This window comes from Hyalella azteca, unplaced genomic scaffold, assembly GCF_000764305.2.
Source record: "Hyalella azteca isolate HAZT.00-mixed unplaced genomic scaffold, Hazt_2.0.2 contig14966, whole genome shotgun sequence".
NCBI classification, from domain to species: Eukaryota; Metazoa; Arthropoda; class Malacostraca; order Amphipoda; family Hyalellidae; genus Hyalella; species Hyalella azteca.
The window spans coordinates 98683-112607 of NW_025944832.1; the positions used below are offsets into that span (position 1 = coordinate 98683).

Sequence of the window (13925 nt, forward strand, 5' to 3'; positions counted from 1 at the left end):
CGCAAAAAAAAAAAAAACAATATAATAATATTTTATATACATAGATATTAGAATAAGTGCAAATACACATGAAATATTTAGAATTCCCTTCCAGTTGATAAAATATTTGTACAAACTTGGCGTTACTCCTGTTGCTGCTGCAAAAAACGGACTTATGGTCAGACATTTTTATTCACTATACATACTATGCTTGCAGCCGGTAATGGTTTCTAAATCTTGCCCTGAGCTTCCATTGAAGAAAATTGTCTTTTTCTTCTGGTATCCGATAACTTTGCTTGCAAGCTAGTGGTCATGCTGCAGGAGATATTAATCGTAAATTCTTTTAGATTTATCCCAGAGTTATTTTATCCCAGAGTTAATGTGATCTTCATATTTGACATTAAATTGAAAATGAGTAAATAAGATGCTGTATCACAAGAAGTTGAAGTGGGCAGGGAAGTGGGTCTGTAAGTGTCGGCCTGCTTTAACCTCTTAAAAATTGCATTGAATTTAAGCAATAAAATTCAAAAACTTGAAAATTAAATCATTGAGGACGACAGGCTATGAAACATGATTAGTTAGAAAGATGAAAAAAATGAGAAATCAATCTAAAATTGTGCTGATGTGATGCACATTCATCGTCGATTTTAGAAATAACACTTCGGCCATCTTGGTCTTCACTTCTGTCCGTCCCCAGATGGCAGCTTCGCTAATTTTGATGACATGCCAAAAAGTTGGTGATGAATGGCATGGCGCAGGCCAGAAACGAGCCAAAAACTTGGAACAGTTTCTGGACGGATTTTTTTTAATAAGCTCATTCAAAACTCACAAGAAGGTGCAAGGCGCGAGGTGCTTTTGAGCATCTTCCTGAATATTTCTTCTCCAAATTTTTGATAATGTAATTGTTAGGTGTTTATCAGTACTTATTCAACGCCTTATGAATTTTACGCTCAAGTGCATAGATCCATCCGGGGAATGGTGTCAATTAATCTGTTACAAGATCAGGACAAGAATGTGTCATCTCTTTTCAATAATAATATTAGTTTATTCATCCTCAGTGAAAACGAGACTCTTTCGAAGTAAACAATGGACGTTAACAAAACACAATGAAAATACGAACAGCAACTCCGGTTGTTGCTTGTGGCATTCATCCGATACTAACAAATACGTTCGGGCCTCGGTAGCACTCATACCTGAACAGACAATATTTGCTTGATAATTTTAACATTATTATTTTAATAATATCATCAGATATGGCATATACAGGGGCATAAAGCTTAGCGCGCATACGATGATAAACTACAAAATCTAAAACGTGAGGGCCGGGTAAGTGATGCCGTAATCCCGGAAGCTCAACTTAATTAGAACACAAAATTTTCAGTTACCTTTCGTTGATTTTAAACCAACACTTTTACTCAATTAGACGGCGAGCGAGTACTTTTGAAATTTAAGCGGAAATTGTTTTTAAAAATTGCAAAAATTTTCTATAATTTTCGAAAAATATGAAAAAAGATTGGCTAATGCTGCTAAAAAATTGGTGCACGAACACTATTGTTTTTAAAAAAAAAATGTTTTATTATTTGAATCGTTCCTGTTTTCCTAATTATGGTAACTTGAGCTTCCCCGACTGAAGCTTAGTAAATATTTCCTTTGTGCAAATAATATTCAAAACATTGCGACTCTAAAAATTAATCCGAAAGGCAGGCATTTTTGGTCCAATTAAGATAATTTCGAAGGAATATGGCTCGCTCAACGGGAAAACAAAAATTTTTAATTGCGTCGAGCTTCTGAACTTCTGATGAGGAAATATTATTTTTAATTGGGTTTTTTTCAGCCTCTAATACTCAAATAATCGTTTTTAGTTCAATAAACGTTGTCTGCCGAATAGTACCAAATTGTAATCTCGGTACTTTTACATTACGGCATTAAAAATGGAGTGTGACGAGAAAAATGTGACTGAGCATCTTCGATAGCTGCAAATCACTTGAAAAATATACCAAAACCTCAAAATTTCATGATGCAATTAAAACGTATTTCTTTTATTTGTTCATATTCTATGCATTCATAAAACATCAACTTGACATAAGGAACAGAAACTGAAAGCTCATAATTCTTGAAAAACTATGATGTACTTCACCAATAATTCAATTATATCGTTGCACTCGTTGATCTTTTACAAGTTATTACGATTCCAAGCAGGTAGGATATGTGAATAAATGCATTTTCAATCGTTTTGATTCCGGTTTGTGCAACAAAATCAAATTCATCACTATTCTACATCTTCGGAGCTGAACATTTCATATCTGCATATGTGAAATCATTTGTTTGTTAATTTGAGTTCATTTGAATGCAGAAGAACTTTTCTGTATCGCCTGCACCATCAAATATTATCATATCCGAAAGTGTTAAAAATATCTGCATTCATTTCCCAAGGGGAACATTTGATAAAAGAGTTTAAAATGCTTCTGTAGGTTCAAGTATCACGTAGAGTTTATTTTAAGTTAAATCTTCATAATATTCCATGGAAAACTACTTATCGTACGAATATAATGGACATGGTGGTTTCAGATTCTCTGAAACCAACTAGAGCAAAATCCACTCTGCGCAAGCCAAGTTGCACGACATTCCAAAATAGTTCATCATCTTCGCACAAGATGGCGAACGCGTATGAAAATGATAATGTTTAAAACTGAAATGCTCAAGACTACATATTTCAGTCATTAAAATGCCAATTGCTACTAGAAATCTCGGTAAATTACAAATTTGTACATGTATGAAACATTATATGTTATTATTTTCTCTATTGAAGTCCGTCCGTATACAACTGTATGTCGAATTAGCCGGATCGTGGTCTTATATTTATAAATCTGATGATCTTATTATAACTTTGTTATTTACACCATAATAAAACATAAGATAAATTTAGCTACAATAGAAAGGCTTTAACCAGCTTTTTGGCTTCTTTATAAAACGGTCTCATGTTTTTTTCCTACTTCACGAAGCCTGGCAGCGGTGTTAGAGGCAGTGGGAAGGCTTGCGTACTGGCTTTAATTTGATCAGCTGCATTCATGTACAGAATACACAGTCAAGATTCATCAATAGACTTTGTTCAGCTGCAACAGCAGCTGAGTTCTTTTTACTAATGCTTTTCTACAAGGCCTTTCTGACTGCCAAAACTCACCCAGGGCTTTGTCACAGAATTGTCTAAATCGAGCATGCATGAAGTTCGTCGCTACATAATCAGTGTGTAATGGAATTCACTGATCGTATCGTAGTTGCCTTTCAGTAACTCTGTCGACAGTTTCGATTTGTTGGCCTTGATATCGCATCGTTCCATCGACTGGAAGGTTTGGTGCAGCTCTGAAGCGTATCATTTGTGTGGCATTATGTACTCAGAGACTATTAAACAATATTGAGGTTGATAGTGAGTTACGGATCAAAGTTTTAAGTGAGGGCTAGGAGCATTCAATTTCCTAATTGATTATTAACAATCATTTGCATGACTTTTTAATGACAAATTTACAGATCATTTATTGTAATGCACAGTGAACCGTATGATCTATGCAAGCAAATTTACAGATCATTTATTGTAATGCACAGTGAACCGTATGATCTATGCAAGCAATTTTACAGATCATTTATTGTAATGCACAGTGAACCGTATGATCTATGCAAGGAAGTCATTGAAGTTAGTCCTCTTTTTATTTTCAAAATCAAGTAAGACTGAAACTTTTGCATCGAAATCGGTTTTGGAAAATTCTGTAATTCATGGATTCATGAAATAAAGTCTGCAGACTTTGGCCGTGTTTCACCTGTCTCGAGTATGCTTCATCCTATAATGCTCCTTTTTTCCATGAAGCACCGAATCTTTGCGGCCTTCACATCGTGATGCACTCCGCGATGTTTTTTAACGCAATGCTCGATAGTGCGCGTGTTGTACACGGGCATACAACCACGTCGAAAATAACTATGCATGAGGCATTGTTGTGCCGCAAACTCTTATGGACCTTACGTACGATTGTTACTTCTAGCTACTTTAAAAATTATTTCAGCAAGCTTGTCAAAAAACTCCTTTCATTCGGAAGAACGGTAATTTGGATTTAAGTGTGAACAAAGGCGTGAGTTCTGAAAATTGCAATGACAAAGTCCGAGTAGCAGGTCCGATCGCCAGGGTCATCTTTATGATCATTGAGTTGATGTGAAATGCTAAGGAATGATGATAAGTTATAAAGGATTTAACCTCATGCTATTCTGTTCTTTTCATAAACAAGTTACCGTACAGTATAAGCATTTAAGTTCAACATTCACTGTACGAAATTATTACGCAGATAAATAAAAAGCCTAGATCTGACGCGTTAACTGGGAGATAAGTGCAAATATTATCATCATTGCTGCAGCTCAGGGAAACGTATTATAAAAGTATTTGGTATATCTAGTCTGGGTTACGCTCATTATAGGATGCTTCCGCATGCGCTCTGTACTGGCCATTCGGCAGTGGACAAAGAACTGACCTCCATGCAGGTTGCAAAACTGAAATTGACGCGATTTCAGCAAAAGGAAGCACAGTCACAGTCCATCATATTTCACGTCATAGCGAAGATTGCTTCTTATTTTGCTTTTCGCCTAAATTCAATTATTTATGTATCATACATTTAAATTTCATTACCATTACACTCATCGCATTTGACCGCACTAGGTCCAACCGCATCAGCGACACACAAAAACAGTGAGTCGCGTTATGACCTCCGAAGGTCAAATCATAATAGTATGGAAGGAAGTGCAGCATATCCGGATGAATATGAGTCAGTGATAACTGAGCTGTTGATATGATCTATGTGGTGAAACTTCTTTGGACTTTCGTTCTTCGGCTAACCAGGACAAGGTTGCTTTGCAGTCCAAAAATACTTATTAGTAAACATAGCGCTAAAATTATCGTAAAAATTCTAGTAACGAAGCTTCACATGGTTCGCGGTTTACTTGATGTCACGATTAAATTCTGCGCCGATGATTTACTATGGCCTTTATTAAGAGTTGAATGTGAAGTTTTTAAACTCAAATTTAGTGTCATCAGTTTTGCTTTTGAATGTTGATGACTCATAACACTCACGTTGACATCGACATAATCGATTAATCGACCTTCTGACTTAATTGTTGTAGTACCTTTATTTTTGCCTCAGAATTCCATTATCCTATGGTAAATGCTTGATGTGTATACAGCTTTCTCTTTGGTTCGTTAATAATAATTCATTATCCATAAAGTTTCACTAGAACTTTATTTTTATTCAAGAAAGCTCTTGAAATTTTGAAATTTATTCCATAAACTTCATTCTAACTAAACACCTTTACTCTATGTATGCCACCCTCATTCCTTCACTCCTAGGGTAAACGTCCCTCGCTGCCGCTGGTCTTCATTTCTATTCAAATTGGCGGTCGTCAATTCAACAACAGCGCAGAGACGAGATGATCTCTTCATCCCTGGATTGTCGCGGTTGTGGTGTGGCATTGAATGCAGTAAACACCTTCGAACAATAGCATGACGGCACTCGGGTCTGCCGCGGTCTGGCTTGAGGGCTCCACATCGAAATCCGTTAATGAACACTCATATATTCTACAAGTTCATGTTAAATGATCTCAGCTTACTAAAGATTGTCATCAAGTGGATGATGAATGAATTTAAGTACCTCAGTTGTTTCCATTAATTTATATTGAATTTTGTGATGTTGTCGCAATTGAATTGTATTCAAGGTTTGGGTATGAACTTACAACGAACAACATGCTGGCCGTAAACAAATTATGCAAATGATTTAAACAGCCACAAATGATTTATTGGCTCGAGTTTTACTGCTCGCACAAAACAAACTTCTATTTCCCTGAACATGTAAGGCTGTTTCTACGTCGCTGATCAGTCCATAACATAGACCGGCAGTCCATAATTACGAAGAGGCTGAGCTAATGTATGGTCGCCTCGTAGGGCTGCTAAAGTGTTTTGCTTTGAGACGCTGCTTCAGCGGCGGCCGAGCCTCTGCATACGGGCGTGACTTTGCTGCATTAATATAGTTTGCATTTATCATCGGTGATTACTTCTTCATCGAAGATGAATTGTTGAATTCTAAAACACTGTTCAGTCAAACCTACAACGGAAAATTACCTATACGAGTCCTCGAAAAAATATTATATATGATGATAATTTTGCTCTAAATTTCCAACTAGTTATTGGTTGATAATTTTCGTTTACGATTATCACGCAATGAGTCAAGTTTTGTGCAAGTTTCCTCCGATTTAATTGTACCCAATGTTTGGTTGATATTATGATAACAAAATGCCTCATCAACCCCAAGAACAGCTGCATAAATTCACAGAGGTTTACAATAATTTGTTTGTTGTTTGCTTCACAAAATAGAAATGTGAGATTAAATGGACTACCCAAGTCCCTTTGAGTAAAATAAATGCGAAGGCAACGATTTCGTAGTCTGGGTTTACTAAATTTACTGACTTGATACTTCAGGTTGCCCGGGACTGTTATTTGCTCAGTGGATTTGCGATACGCAATCGGCTTGCGATGTTGGCTTGTGCTCGTAATTCCAGCGGGAGCGCATATTTATCGTACTATTGATGTAGCGCTGTTATTTAAAAAAAAACATTTATTCGTAACATTTATGAACGAAACTAAAATTTCTGCTCATTTGGATGGTAAATCATTATATATTTGTATAAATATTTAGTCAAAATCAGAGTAATAATTCTTTACAGTTACTCTTTTAAGTGCGGCTAGGATATAATCTTGGCTATGAAACTTTCAAGCTCATTCAGGAGTTTTGCTCTAACCCGTGATTCAGTTATCTGAACAGTGCGAAACGTCAAAAAATCTAAACTTTAATTTTCAATGAGATACCATTTATTTCTATAAGCTCTGTTGATCACTGCCTTCCCGTATGTCATATCCATATCCACTTGTACTTCGTGCATAGATATTTATTAAACTTTTTATCTTGAGTGAACTGGAAGTATTTGTTTTATTCATACATCAATCTGTGATGGTGCAAATAGCACTTCATGGTAATGTAATGTGATTTTCACCTTCTAAGCCCGAAATAATTTTTATGCTCTGCATGCAATTTTCCTCTATAGTGCCCGAAGTCAAGGATGCGAGAATTGAAAGTCTTCGTTATCGTGTGAAAAAATATCAATGTCGTTACCGATGTCTATGGTAACGTTCGTAGAAGTCTTACTTACGGTGTAAAATATTAGTGTTATTGCTGATGTCTATGGTAACGTTTGCCGTGTAAAAATATCAATGTCGTTGCTGATGTCAATGGCACCGTTCGTAAAAGTCTTACTTACCGTGTAAAATATTAATGTTGTTGCCGATGTCTATGGTAACGTTTGCCGTGTAAAAAGATCAATGTCCTTGCCGATGTGTATGGTACCTTTTGTAAAAATCTTACTTACCGTATAAAAATATTAATGTCATTGCCGATGTCAATGCTATCGTTCGTAAAAGTCTTTCTTATCGTGCCAAATTTGTAATGGCTTTGCTTATGTCTATGGTACCGTTCGTAAAAGTCTTCCTTGTCGTTAGGCCTGTGTTAACTTATAGAAGCTTCCTCTGATGCACTCTGATGTAGGACAGAATATTCTTCGGTCATGCTCAATATCTCCGACATCGGAAGTAGAAAAATTTCAGTGTCGTTCTTGGTTCGCCCGGGTGTCCTTCCTAACCGAAATTGAGCGACGTGTCATGGATGCTGTATTTTAGCGCGTGCTTTTATAGAGCAACGCATGGCCCAGATGAAACTTGCTGGCCCTATACAGAGTCAAATGATCTTTTCGACGCCGCCAGTCAAAAGATTTCCTGAAAGCTTCCACGCGGAGACGAAGGCACTTTTCGTAAAATGTTTGAGGCTTAGAAGTACGTATACGGCGGTGACATCGATCGTGACTCGAGGACCACTCGAGACTTCTGGTCCTAAAAATATAACTAAACGTAACGCAGTACTCCGCTATCAAAGATAAATAGATACCCATCTGTAATATCTTAATTAAAATTTAACCTCGCACCGAAAAGAGGCAAAAACATTCTAAAGAGCATGAACTTTATTGTGAAAGTGTTGCGATCTATGAAATACATGTACAAATGTAAAAGTGTACTTTGACTGAGAAGTCTCTTGCAAAGAGTGTTAGATAAAACTTTAAGAAGAACAGCAACACAAGTATTCTTGAGCGTTGCCTGTACAGCGACAGCAGCTGAGACTGCAGGACCAGCCCTTGTTTCAGGTTGTCTTTAATATTCAGTGGACGACGTGCATATATAATGTAATGTAACACGGCGCTAGCTTGCCTGCATACGTTGCCCATCATATCACTCTGCATACTCATGGCATCGCTCTTTGTACGTCCCTCATAGTTTGCATTAATCTTGACATAAAATAATAATTTTCAAAGTTTTAATTCATCACGTACAATTCCAGGTTACAAGCCTTTGCACTGCAATATGAAGTAGTGTTGAGCTTCCACTGTAAATTAGTATATAGCATCCAAGAAGCTTCACCTTACCTGAGCGCAAAAACTATAATTTTCACTCAGAATTTAAATACAAGCATGCCAGGCTAATATATTCGTGAGGCTTCAGAGGAAGTCTGGGTTTCGTGAGCGTCAACTTGACGAGTTTTCTGTGTAAGTTTGATGTCACATGGTGTAGAATTTCTCGCGTCTAGCTTCATTACAGAGCGAGGTATTGTCATTAAATGGTATTGTAAATTATTCATTTTCGATCGTTAACATTTTGAATACATTATTTTCATAACGGCAACACTCGAAATTTCCTCACTTGCCTGCTTCACAATGTGAAATAATTTAACTGCTCATGAAAGAACCAAATTTTAATGTGAAAAATACCAGACAAAGAAGGAAGACACTCGTTGCTAACCTACTCCATGGCTGCAAAATTGGAGAGTTCGTCACCGCATGGCTGCTTTCATATTTTTTTGCGATGCATCCAGTTTTGGTTTTATTTCGGCTTGTGCATCAGCTGCCCTGCTGCAGTCGATGCCTTAAACCAGATTGCTTGATTTGCATAGGATTTGGGCGGCAGCGTGATCGAGGGCTTCATAATGCTGTGCTTTAAAATGCTGTGCCTCATAATGCTGTGCTTCATAATGCTGTGCCTCATAATGCTGCGCCTCATAATGCTATGCCTTAAAATGCTGCGCTTCATAATGCCGTGCCTTAAAATGCTGTGCTTCATAATGTTGCGCTTGATAATGCTGTGCCTCATAATGCTGTGCTTCATAATGCTGCGCTTCATAACGCTGTGCTCTAAAATGCTGCGTCTCATAATGCTGCGCTTCATAATGCTATGCCTTAAAATCTCTGCGCCTCATAGTGGTGCGCTTCATAATGCTAGGCCTTAAAATTCTGCGACTCATAATGCTGTGCCTCATAATGTTGTGCCTTGCCGCACAACGCTGCCTTTCTTAATGCTGTGAGGCTCATATTACTGGGCGCTTCATAATAATATGTTCAATAATCCAAATTTGAGGCCACTATTTCTGGGCTTCATATAAGTCTTGACTGGTTGGGAGTTAATTAAACAAACTTGGTGGCACAGAAACTCGTGTGGTTGGGTGCATATTTTCGTGAATTTCGCCACTAATTGAGAATTGAGTTGCCTCTGGTGGTGCCATGAAGTTTCTGTCACTTAATTGCTTCGCACGTCCGACCTTGATCTTGCTTGCCAATCATGCTAGTCTAGTTTACTCTTTGATTTTTGAACTCGTTAAATTTTAATCAAAGAGAGCCGGGGCTCCTCGACCACCTTGTTGCTTCCACCAGAATTTCTCAATGCATTTAAGTCAAATTGGTCCTCGAGATTTTGATTACAAACACGGGCCTGCAACACCGAAATGAAATTTGAGAATGTATTATTGAAGAAAAGCTAAACTTGCAGTAAACGCTTACTCCTAGCTTCTGGAAAGCTCAAAGTGTGATACCCAGCGTGCTGGTGCACCTAATTCAAGTTTTTTTATATGTAAACATATTCACATTATTAAATGTTTTAAGCATATGGTACTTAACAATTAATGTGAAAACTCACGTAGGTAACTCTTTGTAATTGTACAGCATTTTCGTCTGCTCAATATAATAATTTGAGGCGCGAAAAACGTCAAATATGCCATAAAATTAAAATAAATCAAGATATCAAATGAACTGCATGAGATACTGCTGGTTTCAATCGCAGATGATCTAACATAAGTTGAATTGATCAAGTTTTATTCATTATATTGAAGAATTTAAAATTTTTGTTTCCTAATTGTTCAATGTTCATATATTATTCACACGTAATAGAAACGGACCTCTATAACCTGCTTTTCACTTAAAAAAGGGTAAACTGTGAAAATGTTAAGAGATGAATTCTTAAAATTTGGCACATTCTCGCTGCGTCCAAAAGGCCTTCTTGTAAAGTCTCTTGATGCGGACGTCGGCTTTCCTGTCCGATGCCGCTTTACCGGCTGATGTTGGAAGGAATCAAAATCATCTGCTTCACGAAAAAAATTCTTCAATTCGAATAAATTTTTGTATGTTAGAACTTTCATTGGCGTTTTCATTACATTTATGATTGGAAGAATCATATGCGTTAACGTCGAAAAGTTCCCATTTTAGCACATTGATTTAAAACTGACTTTACTCGTTGCTGTGGAATCCGAATACAAATGTAAGTTTCAATATTATCAGAATGTAACTCGTCAAAAATTCACGCATGAATGAAAAATGAAACTTGATTCTCAAACCTAAACTTGGATTTTTACATTTTAGGCACATGCTGGAAAAAAATTGCAGCCTCTTTAAAAATCCCAAACTAGTGTCAAGGTTTCTTGAATTCAGTCTCTAGCACAGACCCGTAAATTTTCCAGGTTTGTAATTTTTAACAATTTTAGGCACTAGAACAGACGTGAAGAAGCACAACTCGCCTTGTTGTGATGACAAGCGCATTTTAAACTTTGTATATTGATGTAAAAAATGGTGTCATGTTTCCTGACGATCACCGTGACTTTAGTTAATAGTTCAAGTGCAGGCTTGACTACTCGAGAGCACTTCAGTCGAAGCATGGCAGTGTTGGGCACAATAAAAAAAAGTTCGTTATGCAGTTGTTGGCACAAGCTACATTTTTACGGTAAATGGCAAAGAAATATAAGTCAGTTATATTCAAATTCAAAGAAATGTAAGTCAGTTATATTTAAAAACGGCAAAGAAACATAAGTCAGTTATATTTAAATTGAGTATACTTTTCATTCAGGTTGTAGTAAAGATGTATATGATGTTAATTCGACGGCTGCAGGGCAGAAGACGACATCGAATACTTACCGCAGCCCAATAGCCACGCGCGACCAGACTCATCCATCAGAGTCTAACACCCGGAGATGAAAGTGCTCGTTTTTATCGAAGCAAGCTGGAAGAAATCAGCCGTCAAAAATCACACAATTCTAGAGAAGAAGAACCGAAATGCTGAAACACATTAATAAATGGCATAAATATTTTGAAAAATAAATTACCTACGTTTGTTGGGAAACTGAAGAAAAATAAATAAACTAAAGATAATAATAAAATCGAAAATAGTTATCAGTCCAAAACTGAAATCAATGCATGGGATACATTATTTCAGACTAGTATCACAATTTATCACTACACTGAAGGATTAGGGAAGCGATCGTGTTTCGTCGATGGTGATGAGGTATGGATGATATACAAATATCGAGTATTAGATATTTAATGTACTTGAGTATTGATGTTGAAAGAGCCCGTAACAGGATTTTTGTTTCTAAAATAGGAGAGAATCGTTATGTTTTAGCCTGATTGCACTATTCATGTAGTAAAGAATGTATATTTGCTGTCTAAATGATCTCCTTCTTAATTGTTGAAAAACTGCTTAGTAGAACCTTAGTAAATTAACTTAGAACCAAAATGGCTTAACGCTGTTCACTGCAGTGAGTACTGATATTGAGTTATATTTTTTTTATTATTTTGGGCATAACAACCATTGCGTTTCTAATGTTCTAAATTTGACTCCGAGAAATATTAATACTCTCATATCAGGCAAACATAAATTAAATGTATCTCGAGTCATCCAGAGAAAATAATCTGATGATGATGTATTGACGAGTTAACCATAGATTAAATTAATTGAAATAAAGGTTTGAATGTATGTTAGGGAATTTTGCGATGAGTAAAGTCGTGAATAGAGATAACATCTTTTTTTTTATGGCCGGAGTTTCCCATGCACCTAACGAGTTCTTTGTTTCACGTGTTTGCATTTAACCTTCAGACGGTGGGCCAGGTCGTCCAGTCTTCGTGAATCTAGTTTCGAAAAACGCCGAGTGATGAATTTATTCTTGGTGTTGCGAGAAACAGCGTCCGTCTTTGTAGGCGACCGTGCGACTGAAACGCGGAACTGAAATGAGCTACCGCCTTGAAACGACGTAAAGCACAGGTCGAGCGTGCATGCATTCCGGGGATTTGCATTTGAATAAAGTCTTTCTTATTTTTCACTTGAAATTATGCATGAATTCATGCTGAAAATTTTTGTAATCGTAAAATTTTAGTTATATTGTAGAATAATTTTACTGAGCGATCTTTCATGCAGACTATGACAACATTTACAGCGCTTGTGATGTACCTCATGAGTCATGACCCTCAAGACACTAGAGTATTGGCCTCTTAATCAAGTGTAAGGACAACAATTTAGGTTTTTTGATCTTATTAAAAAAATAAAATTACACAAAGAGAAACGGATGCGTTGCATTCTAAAGTATATAAATTAGCTGTAAATCATTGCACGTTATTCTTTTGACATACTCCAAATGAATCCAGGAGCAAAGTAATTTTTGAGTCATACTTATCAATTCCAATAGTAAAACGCACTTATTTTATAACCTTCCTCTGCTTATCATTTCAGCTTATTATAGGGAATTAATGCAGTTTGTGATCAACTGGTGCAAACAACAATTCTGGCTTGTGACCTTGATTTGTGCCGGTAATACATCCTGATAACAGCTCCTCTATTAGCTACCTTAATTAGTCATCCCTCATCTTTGTTTGCAGCGTCCAATTTAAACTGTCGATTCATAAATTTTTCCTTTATTTACAATTTAATTACTTCGATTTATTACAGTCAGGTCTAAAACTTAGCCAAGCTAATATGGGTAATATCTAAACAATTGTGCTTAGTGTATACAAATTAATAACAATTCTCTGCATGCGTCACTCAAAAATGTTGCGTTACATGTATAATATATACATATAAAGCTTCATGAAAATGTTCCCAACGAAATAAGTAGTCTTGTAAAGTGTGTAACCTCGATGTATGAATCTCCCTCGTAAACGTTTATTTTACTCGTATCTTTATTAGTTTGCCTCTAAACATGATATATATATGTCCCTTATTACAAATCTGGGAATCCCGATAGTTCCTGTTAAATATCAAAAGATGAGTTAACCCACGAACCTTTCTTGCGACGACACTTGCATCTTGCCTCCAGAAGCCAATTTTCTTTTAGAATAGAATAGAAAGAAAAATGTTGTCGCATGGATGTGTTACAACGCAGTTTTTTTAGTTTATAGCTGTGGCCCCTGGTGTTGGTTCTTGTTTCAAATTCTAGTAATCCTTCGGGGACCTTGTATAAGCCATGAGTATACTTGTAAGCTTCAATGAGTTCCCCACGCAGACGTCGATAACTGAGGCTTGGAAGCTTCATAATCTTTAATCTTTCCTCTTAGGACTTGCCTTTCAAGCCCGGAACTATCCTTGTTGCGCGTCTTTGAACACTCTATCAAATTTTATTTGTCAAAACGTGCGGCAAGAGAGTTGTTATAAATTTAAGTTCCAGAACAGAAAAGACGCGATTTATGACCGCGGTCAGCAACACTAATGTCTCAGTCCTAAAATATGATTT

General features: G+C 36.7%; 1 protein-coding gene across 2 annotated transcripts in view; it reads left to right on the forward strand.

Annotated features, from left to right (window-relative positions):
* Nucleotides 1-13925, forward strand: part of LOC108666853 (neprilysin-2) — a 61359-nt gene that overhangs the window by 8948 nt on the left and 38486 nt on the right. The window lies entirely within an intron of this gene.